Source organism: Leopardus geoffroyi, chromosome X (assembly GCF_018350155.1).
Source record: "Leopardus geoffroyi isolate Oge1 chromosome X, O.geoffroyi_Oge1_pat1.0, whole genome shotgun sequence".
Classification (NCBI taxonomy): Eukaryota; Metazoa; Chordata; class Mammalia; order Carnivora; family Felidae; genus Leopardus; species Leopardus geoffroyi.
In genome coordinates this window covers 84,482,526-84,497,951 of record NC_059343.1, presented here as the reverse complement: position 1 = coordinate 84,497,951, position 15,426 = coordinate 84,482,526, and the positions used below count along the sequence as shown (strand labels likewise).

Sequence of the window (15,426 nt, the reverse complement as noted above, 5' to 3'; positions counted from 1 at the left end):
GCTCTGCTCGGAAAGCGGGAAGGCTGGAGGACAAAGGGAGGGAGAGCTGCTGAGCCCCCGGACGACAGAGCTCAGTTTGGTGGGGAACAAAGGCGCTCGCCAGCGCCATCTCCCCCGCCCATCCCCCAGCCAAAATCCCAAAGAGGACCAGTTCCTGCCAGGGAACTTCCTCGCTCCGCGCAAACACCCAACTCTGTGCTTCTGCGGAGGAGCCAAACCTCCGGCAGCGGATCTGACTCCCTCCCGCTGCCACAGGGCCCCTCCTGAAGTGGATCACCTAAGGAGAAGCGAGCTAAGCCTGCCCCTCCTGCCCTTGTGCATCTTGCCTACCCACCCCAGCTAATACGCCAGATCCCCAGCATCACAAGCCTGGCAGTGTGCAAGTAGCCCAGACGGGCCACGCCACCCCACAGTGAATCCCGCCCCTAGGAGAGGGGAAGAGAAGGCACACACCAGTCTGACTGTGGCCCCAGCGGTGGGCCGGGGGCAGACATCAGGTCTGACTGCGACTCCGCCCACCAACTCCAGTTATACACCACAGCACAGGGGAAGTGCCCTGCAGGTCTTCACCACGCCAGGGACTATCCAAAATGACCAAGCGGAAGAATTCCCCTCAGAAGAATCTCCAGGAAATAACAACAGCTAATGAGCTGATCAAAAAAGATTTAAATAATATAACAGAAAGTGAATTTAGAATAATAGTCATAAAATTAATCGCTGGGCTTGAAAACAGTATAGAGGACAGCAGAGAATCTCTTGCTACAGAGATCAAGGGACTAAGGAACAGTCACGAGGAGCTGAAAAACGCTTTAAATGAAATGCAAAACAAAATGGAAACCACCACAGCTCGGATTGAAGAGGCAGAGGAGAGAATAGGTGAACTAGAAGATAAAGTTATGGAAAAAGAGGAAGCTGAGAAAAAGAGAGATAAAAAAATCCAGGAGTATGAGGGGAAAATTAGAGAACTAAGTGATACACTAAAAAGAAATAATGTACGCATAATTGGTATCCCAGAGGAGGAAGAGAGAGGGAAAGGTGCTGAAGGGGTACTTGAAGAAATCATAGCTGAGAACTTCCCTGAACTGGGGAAGGAAAAAGGCATTGAAATCCAAGAGGCACAGAGAACTCCCTTCAGACGGAACTTGAATCGATCTTCTGCACGACATATCATAGTGAAACTGGCAAAATACAAGGATAAAGAGAAAATTCTGAAAGCAGCAAGGGGTAAACGTGCCCTCACATATAAAGGGAGACCTATAAGACTCGTGACTGATCTCTCTTTTGAAACTTGGCAGGCCAGAAAGAATTGGCACGAGATTTTCAGTGTGCTAGACAGAAAAAATATGCAGCCGAGAATCCTTTATCCAGCAAGTCTGTCATTTAGAATAGAAGGAGAGATAAAGGTCTTCCCAAACAAACAAAAACTGAAGGAATTTGTCACCACTAAACCAGCCCTACAAGAGATCCTAAGGGGGACCCTGTGAGGCAAAGTACCAGAGACAACACTACAAGCATAAAACATACAGACATCACAATGACTCTAAACCCGTATCTTTCTATAATAACACTGAATGTAAATGGATTAAATGCGCCAACCAAAAGACATAGGGTATCAGAATGGATAAAAAAACAAGACCCATCTATTTGCTGTCTACAAGAGACTCATTTTAGACCTGAGGACACCTTTAGATTGAGAGTGAGGGGATGGAGAACTATTTATCATGCTACTGGAAGCCAAAAGAAAGCTGGAGTAGCCATACTTATATCAGACAAACTAGACTTTAAATTAAAGGCTGTAACAAGAGATGAAGAAGGACATTATATAATAGTTACAGGGTCTATTCATCAGGAAGAGCTAACAATAATAAATGTCTATGCGCCGAATACCGGAGCCCCCAAATATATAAAACAACTACTCACAAACATAAGCAACCTTATTGATAAGAATGTGGTAATTGCAGGGGACTTTAACACCCCACTTACAGAAATGGATAGATCATCTAGACACACGGTCAGTAAAGAAACAAGGGCCCTGAATGAGACATTGGATCAGATGGACTTGACAGATATATTTAGAACTCTGCATCCCAAAGCAACAGAATATACGTTCTTCTGGAGTGCACATGGAACATTCTCCAAGATAGATCATATACTGGGTCACAAAACAGCCCTTCATAAGTTTACCAGAATTGAAATTATACCATGCATACTTTCAGACCACAATGCTATGAAGCTTGAAATCAACCACAGAAAAAGTCTGGAAAACCTCCAAAAGCATGGAGGTTAAAGAACACCCTACTAACGAATGAGTGGGTCAACCAGGCAATTAGAGAAGAAATTAAAAAATATATGGAAACAAACGAAAATGAAAATACAACAATCCAAACGCTTTGGGACGCAGCAAAGGCAGTCCTGAGAGGAAAATACATTGCAATCCAGGCCTATCTCAAGAAACAAGAAAAATCCCAAATACAAAATCTAACAGCACACCTAAAGGAAATAGAAGCAGAACAGCAAAGACACCCCAAACCCAGCAGAAGAAGAGAAATAATAAAGATCAGAGCAGAAATAAACAATATAGAGTCTAAAAAAAACTGTAGAGCAGATCAACGAAACCAAGAGTTGGTGTTTTGAAAAAATAAACAAAATTGACAAACCTCTAGCCAGGCTTCTCAAAAAGAAAAGGGAGATGACCCAAATAGAGAAAATCATGAATGAAAATGGAATGATTACAACCAATCCCTCAGAGATACAAACAATTATCAGGGAATACTATGAAAAATTATATGCCAACAAATTGGACAACCTGGAAGAAATGGACAAGTTCCTGAACACCCACACTCTTCCAAAACTCAATCAGGAGGAAATAGAAAGCTTGAACAGACCCATAACCAGCGAAGAAATTGAATCGGTTATCAAAAATCTCCCAACAAATAAGAGTCCAGGACCAGATGGCTTCCCAGGGGAGTTCTACCAGACGTTTAAAGCAGAGATAATACCTATCCTTCTCAAGCTATTCCAAGAAATAGAAAGGGAAGGAAAACTTCCAGACTCATTCTATGAAGCCAGTATTCCTTTGATTCCTAAACCAGACAGAGACCCAGTAAAAAAAGAGAACTACCGGCCAATATCCCTGATGAATATGGATACAAAAATTCTCAATAAGATACTAGCAAATCGAATTCAACGGCATATAAAAAGAATTATTCACCATGCTCAAGTGGGATTCATTCCTGGGATGCAGGGCTGGTTCAACATTCGCAAATCCATCAACGTGATACATCACATTAACAAAAAAAAAGAGAAGAACCATATGATCCTGTCAATCGATGCAGAAAAGGCCTTTGACAAAATCCAGCACCCTTTCTTAATAAAAACCCTTGAGAAAGTCGGGATAGAAGGAACATACTTAAAGATCATAAAAGCCATTTATGAAAAGCCCACAGCTAACATCATCCTCAACGGGGAAAAACTGAGAGCTTTTTCCCTGAGATCAGGAACACGACAGGGATGCCCACTCTCACCGCTGTTGTTTAACATAGTGCTGGAAGTTCTAGCATCAGCAATCAGACAACAAAAGGAAATCAAAGGCATCCAAATTGGCAAAGATGAAACCAAGCTTTCGCTTTTTGCAGATGACATGATATTATACATGGAAAATCCGATAGACTCCACCAAAAGTCTGCTAGAACTGATACATGAATTCAGCAAAGTTGCAGGATACAAAATCAATGTACAGAAATCAGTTGCATTCTTATACACTAACAATGAAGCAACAGAAAGACAAATAAAGAAACTGATCCCATTCACAATTGCACCGAGAAGCATAAAATACCTAGGAATCAATCTAACCAAAGATGTCAAAGATCTGTATGCTGAAAACTATAGAAAGCTTATGAAGGTAATTGAAGAAGATTTAAAGAAATGGAAAGACATTCCCTGCTCATGGATTAGAAGAGTAAATATTGTCAAAATGTCAATACTACCCAAAGCTATCTACACATTCAATGCAATCCCAATCAAAATTGCAGCAGCATTCTTCTCGAAACTAGAACAAGCAATCCTAAAATTCATATGGAACCACAAAAGGCCCCGAATAGCCAAAGGAATTTTGAAGAAGAAGAACAAAGCGGGAGGCATCACAATCCCAGACTTTAGCCTCTACTACAAAGCTGTCATCATCAAGACAGCATGGAATTGGCACAAAAACAGACACATAGACCAATGGAATAGAATAGAAACCCCAGAACTAGACCCACAAACGTATGGCCAACTCATCTTTGACAAAGCAGGAAACAACATCCAATGGAAAAAAGACAGTCTCTTTAACAAATGGTGCTGGGAGAACTGGACAGCAACATGCAGAAGGTTGAAACTAGACCACTTTCTCACACCATTCACAAAAATAAACTCAAAATGGATAAAGGACCTGAATGTGAGACAGGAAACCCTCAAAACCTTAGAGGAGAAAGCAGGAAAAGACCTCTCTGACCTCAGCCGTAGCAATCTCTTACTCGACACATCCCCAAAGGCAAGGGAATTAAAAGCAAAAGTGAATTACCGGGACCTTATGAAGATGAAAAGCTTCTGCACAGCAAAGGAAACAACCAACAAAACTAAAAGGCAACCAACGGAATGGGAAAAGATATTTGCAAATGACATATCGGACAAAGGGCTAGTATCCAAAATCTATAAAGAGCTCACCAAACTCCACACCCGAAAAACAAATAACCCAGTGAAGAAATGGGCAGAAAACATGAATAGACACCTCTCTAAAGAAGACATCCGGATGGCCAACAGGCACATGAAAAGATGTTCAGCGTCGCTCCTTATCAGGGAAATACAAATCAAAACCACACTCAGGTATCACCTCACGCCAGTCAGAGTGGCCAAAATGAACAAATCAGGAGACTATAGATGCTGGCGAGGATGTGGAGAAACGGGAACCCTCTTGCACTGTTGGTGGGAATGCAAATTGGTGCAGCCGCTCTGGAAAGCAGTGTGGAGGTTCCTCAGAAAATTAAAAACAGACCTACCCTATGACCCAGCAATAGCACTGCTAGGAATTTATCCAAGGGATACAGGAGTACTGATGCATAGGGGCACTTGTACCCCAATGTTCATAGCTGCACTCTCAACAATAGCCCAATTATGGAAAGAGCCTAAATGTCCATCAACTGATGAATGGATAAAGAAATTGTGGTTTATATACACAATGGAATACTACGTGGCAATGAGAAAAAATGAAATATGGCCTTTTGTAGCAACATGGATGGAACTGGAGAGTGTGATGCTAAGTGAAATAAGCCATACAGAGAAAGACAGATACCATATGGTTTCACTCTTATGTGGATCCTGAGAAACTTAACAGGAACCCATGGGGGAGGGGGAGGAAAAAAGAAAAAAAGAGGTTAGAGTGGGAGAGAGCCAAAGCATAAGAGACTGTTAAAACCTAAGAACAAACTGAGGGTTGATGGGTGGTGGGAGGGAGGAGAGGGTGGGTGATGGGTATTGAGGAGGGCACCACCTTTTGGGATGAGCACTGGGTGTTGTATGGAAACCAATTTGACAATAAATTTCATATAATAAAAAAAAAAACTAAAAAAAAAAATTAAAAAAAAATAAAATAAAAAAAAATAAAATAAATAAAAATAGCCCCTGAAAAAGTACAAAGGTCGATTCCATTTTCTTACCTGGGGCTACGCATGTTTAATACTCAAATTCGTCCCCTCATTCAGACTATTCCTAATAATGTTCGTATTCTTAACGATGTACAAAAATTGTTGGGCACCATAAACTGGATTCGTCCTCTCCTGGGCATTACTAACGCCCATTAACCAACCTCCTGGCACTGCTTTCTGGTGATCCTAACTTAACATCACCGCGCTAGCTCACCCCGGCAGCAAAGAAGGAGCTGGACGATGTTCAGTCCATTCTCATCTCTCGTAGTTATGATAGGAAAGATCCCAACCTTCCTCTACAGCTATATATTGTTAATCCTAAGGATTTTTCTATCGCATTAATTGGGCAAGCTGTTGTTTAAAAAGTTTTAAAAATAGAATGGCTCTTCACCCACGTAAGTCTTTTTTTTTTTTTCTTTTGGTTTTGATAGTATTTTTTGTTTGTTTTTTTAATATGAAATTATTTTCAAATTTGTTTCCATACAACACCCAGTGCTCATCCCAACAGGTGCCCTCCTCAATACCCATCACCCACCCCCCCTCTCTCCCACCCCCCCCCCATCAACCCTCAGATTGCTCTCAGTTTTTAAGAGTCTCTTATGGTTTGGCTCCCTCCCTCTCTAACCTTTTTTTTTTTTTCCTTCCCCTAACCCATGTCCTTGTGTTAAGTTTCTCAGGGTCCACATAAGAGTGAAAACATATGGTATCTGTCTTTCTCTGTATGACTTGTTTTACTTAGCATAACACTCTCCACTTCCATCCATATGGCTACAAAAGGCCATATTTCATTCTTTCTCATTGCCACGTAGTATTCCATTGTGTATCTAAACCACAATTTCTTTATCCATTCATCAGTTGATGGACATTTAGGCTCTTTCCATAATTGGGCTATTGTAGAAAGTGCTGCTGTAAACATTGGGGTACAAGTGCCCCTATGCATCAGCACTCCTGTATCCCTTGGGTAAATTCCTAGCAGTGCTATTGCTGGGTCATAGGGAAGATCTATTTTTAATTTTTTGAGGAACCTCCACACTGTTTTCCAGAGCGGCTGCACCAGTTTGCATTCCCACCAACAGTGCAGGAGGGTTCCCATTTCTCCACATCCTCTCCAGCATCTATAGTCTCCTGATTTGTTCATTTTAGCCACTCTGACTGGTGTTAGGTGATATCTGAGTGTGGTTTTGATTTATATTTCCCTGATGAGGAGCGATGTTGAGCATCTTTTCATGTGCCTGTTGGCCATCCGGATGTCTTCTTTAGAGAGGTGTCTATTCATGTCTTTTGCCCATTTCTTCACTGGATTATTTGTTTTTTCAGGTGTGGACTTTGGTGATTTCTTTATAGATTTTTGGATACTAGTCCTTTGTCCGATATGTCATTTGCATATATCTTTTCCCATTCCATTGTTTGCCGTTTAGCTTTGTTGATTGTTTCCTTGGCTGTGCAGAAGCTTTTTACCTTCATGCGGTCCCAATAGTTCATTTTTGCTTTTAATTCCCTTGCCTTTAGGGCTGTGTCAAGTAAGAAATTGCTGCGGCTGAGGACAGAGAGGTTTTTTCCTGCTTTCTCCTCTAGGGTTTTGATGGTTTCCTGTCTCACATTCAGGCCCTTTATCCATTTTTAGTTTATTTTTTTGAATGGTGTAAGAAAGTGGTCTAGTTTCATCCTTCTTCATGTCGCTGTCCAGTTCTCCCAGCACCATTTGTTAAAGAGACTGCCTTTTTTCCATTGGATATTCTTTCCTCCTTTGTCAAAGATTAGTTGGCCATACTTTTTTTGGGTCCAATTCTGGAGTCTCTATTCTATTCCATTGGTCTATGTGTCGGTTTTTGTGCCTATACCATGCTGTCTTGATGATTATAGCTTTGGAGTAGAAGCTAAAGTCTGGGATTGTGATGCCTCCCGCTTTGGTCTTCATCTTCAATATTACTTTGGCTATTCGGGGTCTTTTGTGGTTCCATACAAATTTTAGGATTGCTTGTTGTAGCTTGGAGAAGAATGCTGGTGCAATTTTGATTGGGATTGCATTGAATGTGTAGATAGCTTTGGGGAGTATTGACATTTTAACAATATTTATTCTTCCAATCCATGAGCATGGAATGTTTTTCCATTTCATTATATCTTCTTCAATTTCCTTCATAAGCTTTCTATAGTTTTCAGCATACAGATCTTTTACATCTTTGGTTAGATTTATTCCTAGGTATTTTATGATCCTTGGTGCAATTGTAAATGGGGTCAGTTTCTCTTTTTGTCCTTCTGTTGCTTCTTTATTAGTGTATAAGAATGCAACTGGATTCTGTACATTGATTTTGTATCTTGCGACTTTGTATCTTGCGACTGAATTAATGTATCAGTTCTAGTAGACTTTTGGTGGAGTCTATCGGGTTTTCCATGTATAATATCATGCCATCTGCAAAAGGTGAAAGCTTGACTTCATCTTTGCCAAGTTTGATGCCTTTGATTTCCTTTTGTTGCCTGATTGCTGATGCTAGAACTTCCAACACTATGGTAAACAGCAGCGGTGAGAGTGGACATCCCTGCCCTGTTCCTGATCTCATGGGGAAAGCTCTCAGTTTTTCCACACTGAGGATAATATTAGCTGTGGGCTTTTCATACATGGCTTTTATGATGTTTAAGAATATTCCTTCTATCCTGACTTTCTCGAGGGTTTTTATTCAGAAAGCATACTGAATTTTGTCAAATGCTTTTTCTGCATCGATTGACAGGATCATATGGTTCTTTTATTTTCTTTTATTAGTGTGATATATCACATTGATTGATTTGCCAATATTGAACCAGCCTTGAGTCCCACTTGATCATGGTGAATAATTATTTTCATACGCTGTTGAATTTGATTTGCTAGTACCTTATTAAGAATTTTTGAATCCATATTCATCAGAGATATTGGCCTGTAGTCCTCTTATTTTTGCGGTGTCTCTGTCTGGTTTCGGAATCAAAGTAATGCTGGCTTCATAGAATGAGTCTGGAAGTTTTCCTTCCCTTTATATTTTTTTGGAATAGCTTGAGAAGGATAGGTATTATCTCTGCTTTAAATGTCTGGTAGAATTCCCCTGGGAAGCCATCTGGTCCTGGACTCTTATTTTTTGGGAGATTTTTGATGAATGATTCAATTTCTTTGCTGCTTATGGGTCTGTTCAAGCTTTTTATTTCCTCCTGTTTGAGTTTTGGAAGTGTGTGGGTGCTTAGAAATTTGTCCATTTCTGCCAGGTTGTCCAGTTTGTTGGCATATAAGTTTTCATAATATTCCCTGATAATGGCTTGTATTTCCGACAGATTGGTTGTAATAATTGCATTTTCATTAAAGATTTTATCTATTTGGGTCATCTCACTTTTCTTTTTGAGAAGCCTGGCTAGCGGTTTATCAATTTTGTTTATGTATTCAAAAAACCAACTCCTGGTTTCGTTGATCTGCTCTACAGTTTTTGTTTTGTTCTGTTTTGTTTTGTTGGTTTCTATGTTGTTTATTGTTTATTTCTGCTTTGATCTTTATTATTTCTCTTCTTCTGCCGGGTTTGGGGTGTCTTTGCTGTTCTGTTTGTATTTCCTTTAGGTGTGCTGTTAGATTTTGTATTTGGAATTTTTCTTGTTTCTGGAGGTAGGCCTGGATTGCAATGCATTTTCCTCTCAGGACTGCCTTCGCTGCATCCCAAAGCATTTGGATTGTTGCCTTTTCATTTTCATTTGTTTCCATATAATTCTTAATTTCTTCTCTACTTGCCTGGATGACCCATTCATTCTTTAGGAGGGTGTTCTTTAACCTCCATGCTTTTGGACGTTTTCCAGACTTTTTCCTGTGGTTGATTTCAAGCTTCATAGCACTGTGGTCTGAAAGTATGCATGGTATGATCTCAATTCTTGTATACTTATGAAGGGCTGTTTTGTGACCCAGTGTGTGATCTATCTTGGAGAATGTTCCATGTGCATTCGAGAAGAAAGTATATTCTGTTGCTTTGGGATGCAGGGTTCTAAATAGACCTGTCAAGTCCATCTGATCCAATGTATCATTCAGGGCCCTTGTGTTTTTATTGATCCTGTGTCTAGATGATCTATCCATTATTGTAAGTGGAGTATTAAAGTCCCCTGCAATTACCCCATTCTTATCAATAAGGTTACTTACGTTTGTGATTAATTGTTTTATATATTTGGGGGCTCCCATATTCGGCACATAGACATTTATCATTGTTAGCTCTTCCTGAGGGATAGACCCTATAATTATTATATAATGCCCTCTTCATCTCTTGTTAGAGCCTTTAATTTAAAGTCTGGTTTGTCTGATATAAGTATGACTACTGCAGCTTTCTTGTGACTTCCAGTAGCATGATAGATAGTTTTCCCATCCCCTCACTTTCAATCTGAAGGTGGCCTCAGGTCTAAAATGAGTCTCTTGTAGACAGCCAATAGATGGGTCTTGTTTTTTTGTTTTTAGTTTTTTGTTTTTTTTTTTTTTGTTTGTTTTTTTTATCCATTCTGATACCCTATGTCTTTTGGTTGGTGCATTTAGTCCATTTACGTTCAGTGTTATTACAGAAAGATACGGGTTTAGAGTCATTGTGATGTCTTTAGGTTTCATGCTTGTCGTGATGTCTCTGGTACTTTGGGGTCCTTGAAACATTTCACTCACAGAATCCCCCTTCGAATCTCTTGTAGGGCTGGTTTAGTGGTGATGTATTCCTTCAGTTTTTGTTTGTTTGGGAAGACCTTTATCTCTCCTTGTATTCTGAATGACAGATTTGCTGCATAAAGGATTCTCGGCTGCATATTTTTTCTGTTTATCACATTGAAGATTTCCTGCCATTCCTTTCTGGCCTGCCAAGTTTCAGTAGATAGGTCTGCCACTACTCTTTTGGGTCTCCCTTTGTAAGTTAGAGCCTGTTTATCCCTAGCTGCTTTCAGAATTTTCTCTTTATCCTTCTATTTTGCCAGTTTCACTATGATATGTCACGCAGAAGATCAATTCAAGTTATGTCTGAAGGGAGTTCTCTGTGCCTCTTGGATTTCAATGCCTTTTCCATTCCCCAGATCAGGGAAGTTCTCAGCTGTGATTTGTTCAAGTACACCTTCAGCCCCTTTCTCTCTTCCTCTTCTGGAATCCCCATTATACAGATATTGTTACGTTTGATTGCATCACTTAGTTCTCTAATTGTCCCCTCATACTCTTGGATTTTTTTTATCTCTCTTTTTCTCCGCTTCCTCTTTTTAATAATTTTATCTTCTAATACACCTATTCTCTCCTCTGCCTCTTCAATCTGAGCTGTGGTCGCCTCCATTTTATTTTGCAGCTCATTTAAAGCATTTTTGAGCTCCTCCTGACTGTTTCTTAGTCCCTTGATCTCTGTAGCAATAGATTCTGTGCTGCCCTCTATACTTTTTTCAAGCCCAGCGATTAATTTTATGACTATTATATTAAATTCATGTTCCGTTATTTTGCTTAAATCATTTTTGATCAATTCGTTAGCTGTCGCTACTTGCTGGAGTTTCTTTTGAGCTGAATTCTTCCGTTTTGACATTTTGGGAAGTCCCTGGGGTGGCGTGGAACTGCAGGGCACTTCCCCTGTGCTGTCTGGACTAACTTGTGTTGGTGGGCGGGGCTGCAGTCAGACCTGATGTCTGCCCCCAGCCCACCGCTGGGGCCACAGTCAGACTGGTGTGTACCTTATCTTCCCCTCTCCCAGGAGCGGGACTCACCATGGAGTGGTGTGGCCCCTGTCTGGGCTATTTGCACACTGCCAGCCTTTTGGTGCTGCTTCTATGGGATCTGGCGTATTAGCCGGGGTGGATCCGCAAGGTGCACAGGGGCGGGAGGGGCAAGCTTAGCTCGTTTTGCTTAGCTCGTCAGTGGTCCCCTGCGGGAGGGGCCTTACAGCACTGGGAGGGGGCAGGCAGACCCGTCAGAGGGATGGATCCACAGAAGCACAGCGTTGGGTGTTTGCACCGTGCAAGCAAGTTCCGTGACAGGAACTGGTTCCCTTTGGGATTTTGGCTGGGGGATGGGTGAGGGAGATGGCACTGACCAGTGCCTTTGTCCCCCACCGAGCTGAACTCTGTCTTCCAGGGCTCAACAACTCTCCCTCCCATTGTCCTCTAGCCCTTCCACTCTCTGAGCAGAGCTGTTGACTTAAAACATTCCAGATGTTAAGTCCCACTGGCTGTCAGAACTCACGGAGTCCATCCCCTCTGCCTTTTGCAAGCCAGACTCAGGGGCTTGGCCTGGCCTGGTGGGCTGCTGCTCCACCGCCCCAGCTCCCTGCTGCCAGTGGGTGTAGGGCACACCACCTCTCCGCCCTTCCTACCCTCTTCCGTGGGCCTCTCGTCTACGCTTGGCTCCGGAGAGTCTGTACTGCTTGTCTTCTGGCGGTTTTCTGGGTTATTTAGGCGGATGTGGGCGGAATCTAAGTGATCAGCAGGACGAGGTGAGCCCAGCGTCCTCGTGCGCCACCATCTTCCTCCTTGGTTTTACCCCCATAAGTCTTAAAAGTACTCTCACCGCACTCATATTCAACATAGCACAATTAATCCAAAAGGGATGTTGGAGATGCTGGGCGTTGTTAGGTCAGGACCCTGTAAACATCCACTTGCCAACTCACAGCACTTTCTTTGACAAGGCCATCCTTCTTTGACAGGGCAAGAAGAACCCGGAAGAGGGGTCTCCAAGCTAGAGACCAGAGCTTGTGTTAGTCCCGTCGACCATCTTACTGTGTAAAACTTTATTCATTTTCCCAACATTCCCCCTTTTCATGCCCTTTAAAAAATCTTTTATTAGGCACCACTTTTTAGCTCTAGGGGTTGGTACCCTCGGAGGGCTAAGATACGTGCTGCAGTTTGGCAAGCAACAGTGTTTTCAATAAAACGTACCAGGGTATTTAGCATACAGGGGCCGATGGTCACAAGTAAAATTATGGAAAGGCAGGGCCCTGCCAGGGCAGGGAGCCAGGATGCCCAGTCTGTGAGATCCCATCCTCTCCACTGACTGATATTTTCTTGTTGTCTATGTTGAATTCTTTCCTTGAGTTCCTCAACCTTAGTCCTGACTATTCCTGATTGGTTTACAAAATAGCAACATTCCTCCCCCCAGAAAGATACAAGTCCCTCCTTTTTCTGAAGTGAGGAGGTCGAGGGCTCACCTATTTTGGAGGGACACTGCTTCCAGGGAGTTTATTTGGCTTTGTCAGGTTACCAGGGAGTCTGCCATCCGTTCCATGTCCAGTTTGTTGGTGCAGTCTCTATTAGCCCAACAGCAAGAAGCAAGATCAGAGCTCTGACACCAATAAGGGGGAAGGGCTGGCAGAGTTGCATCCGAACCCCTGGGCTTGGCCCACATGTTGATTCCTCAAGCTTTTGTCATGCACAGGCCAGCCAGCTTCTGGGGTGTGGCTGGAGCAGGGCTAGAGAGCTCAGGGGCCAGTGTCTTTTTGAGGGTCACTTTAAGCGGGTTGACTTGATCTGGATCACTTCGCCACGTTGAGGGTTCCTCTGACTTGGCCTTCTTAACTCTGGAGTGATGGACCCATGGGGTGATACCTGAAGCTGAATCCTCTAGTTGGTTGTATATCTGTAAAGTCCACCTCCAAGTCTTCAAAAGGGGCGGGTTTCTGGTAACTGTCAGATCAGGTTTAGGGAAGATATGGTTTGCATATTTAGAGATCCATCCTGTTTTCCAGTTGTTGAAATAATCATATGCCCATGGGGTCTTATTATTATCCCCACAGAATAACAAGCACAGAAGATTGTCTACACATGAAATACTGTGACAATTTTTCTGAAGTTTACCTCAAGTTGTCTAGTTTAGGCAAACAACAAACATTTAAAGACAATCATAACTAGAATTTAACATCCATAATGGTGCATTGTTGAAACATAGTTTTTCTCCCTAAAAACCCCCCTTTCCAGAGATAGCCAAATTGAGACCAATGCATTTGTAGATCAAGTCCAGTCTTAACAAACCTGGCCTAACTATTCATATAAGCTCAGCAAGAATAGCGATTGATCATGAGGATCTTTTAAAGTTTGCTTTGCTGGAACATTTTATAAGGAATCTCTGGGTTGAACTTTTAGTAGCCTCTCCAGGCCAGAAGTCAAGACAAATACTTGCCATCAGATAGGCCTGCAATACCTGTAGAATGGGGCGAACTCCTCTTCATGAGGTGCCCAAGATATCCTGAGGTTCCTGCACCCGCCAGGAAGTGCCCTTATTTACTCACCTGGTGAGGCTGCTGGGAACTCTGTAAGCAAGGTATCAGGCCAACATTTCCAAGGGGCTTTATGGCTCCGTGTTTCATAAAGCCAACCTTAGTTCCTCAAAGCTGTCTGGTCACATCTGAGTCTATGAATGTCACTCTCAAATATGACATTCCAGTCAAAGCCTTGGTAAAATAACCAGTATTTCCGATGGTGACCTGTTACAAGATGAACAGATTCTTATTGAACTTATGCAAACAATTGTAATTGCCATCAGGGAAAGAATACTCACTGAGAGGTTTTGAATTTCAGGGGAGTTATGCAGAGAGAAAAGATAAATGCTTCAGGGTATAAATTAATATGACATTTCTGTATATCATAGATATCTTAAGAGAAATTTTCCTTAATCTGGAAGAGCAAACATTAGAGAACCAGCAATATTTTCAACAAGAATCATAAAACTGTAATCTTCCTCAGTTCATTTAATCCCATGTTCCTAATTCTTGTTCAAGTTGAATGCAGCTTTTTAGTTCTGGAAATTCTTACCCATTTTAGTATTAATCTTAAAGATGTCGAATACCTGTATTTGTCCCCAAAGTCCTTTTTTATAAATCTCCTTGAAGAAGAAACACGTTTTGTGAGAGAATAACAAAAATCTCAGAAACAGGCATCGTTAAAGATCTGATGAGAGTTCATTATGATGCAATTGACAAAGAAATCTGGTTATTTCTGTGACACATAACACTGCGACACATAATCAGAATATAAGTGATGACCTTATACCAAAACATTAAAACTTTTGGAATTGCATATATATTTGGGCAGTTACAACATTTATCTGTGCAATACAACCTAAGGGTTACCATTGCACGACAGTGCCTTTCCAAGTAACTTAGCATCCCAAATAAAAGGGCCTAATTGGTCAAAAAAGACTTCATTTATCATTTAAATCCTGGGAAGTTTGCTAAAACCTTAGGAAGTTATAAGTACATCGTAAATAGGATTACAGATCATTACAAATCTTAAAACTTTATTTATTCAACCAAGGTGGCAATAAAAGAACCTAAAGGTGAATGTATAGCATTATATAGTTGTTACCAAAACCTAGTTCCTTTAACATTGAGAAGTTTTAACTAAGTAATCAAAGACCTGATAAAGATCAAACCTAAAACTTTGGTTTGCCCAGAAGACAAGGCTTTGTTTGCATTCTTATCAAGAGCAGATCAACAGTCCAAGAAAACTTTTTTATTTGAGCAGAGAGAAAAGCAGAATTTCAACCTTAAATTCCATTCATCTCAACCTTAGTCCATCCTGAGCACACATAAAATTCCTTTCCAAAGATTTCCCTTCATGAACCTTCTACAACTTTCCTTTGCCTTCAAACTTCGTCCCAAAGCCATTTCTCTCCAAATAGCCAGTCTCATTTAGGACAAAATTACTTTCATCTACCCTCAACAAAAATGTATTTCCATTCCTTATATCTTTCTTACATACCTCCTACTTGCCTACATACAGGGTTGCTTTCCTTATTTTCCATCAGTCTCAAGTA

General features: G+C 41.4%; 1 long non-coding RNA gene across 2 annotated transcripts in view; it reads right to left on the bottom strand.

Annotated features, from left to right (window-relative positions):
- Window positions 1-15,426, bottom strand: part of LOC123594924 — a 35,033-nt gene that overhangs the window by 16,824 nt on the left and 2,783 nt on the right. The window contains exon 2 of one of the 2 annotated variants that reach the window (XR_006710946.1): window positions 13,901-14,095. This is a non-coding gene — a long non-coding RNA (uncharacterized LOC123594924). Of the gene's footprint in view, window positions 1-13,900; window positions 14,345-15,426 lie in introns of those variants that run through there. The other variant, XR_006710945.1, reaches the window with a different exon arrangement.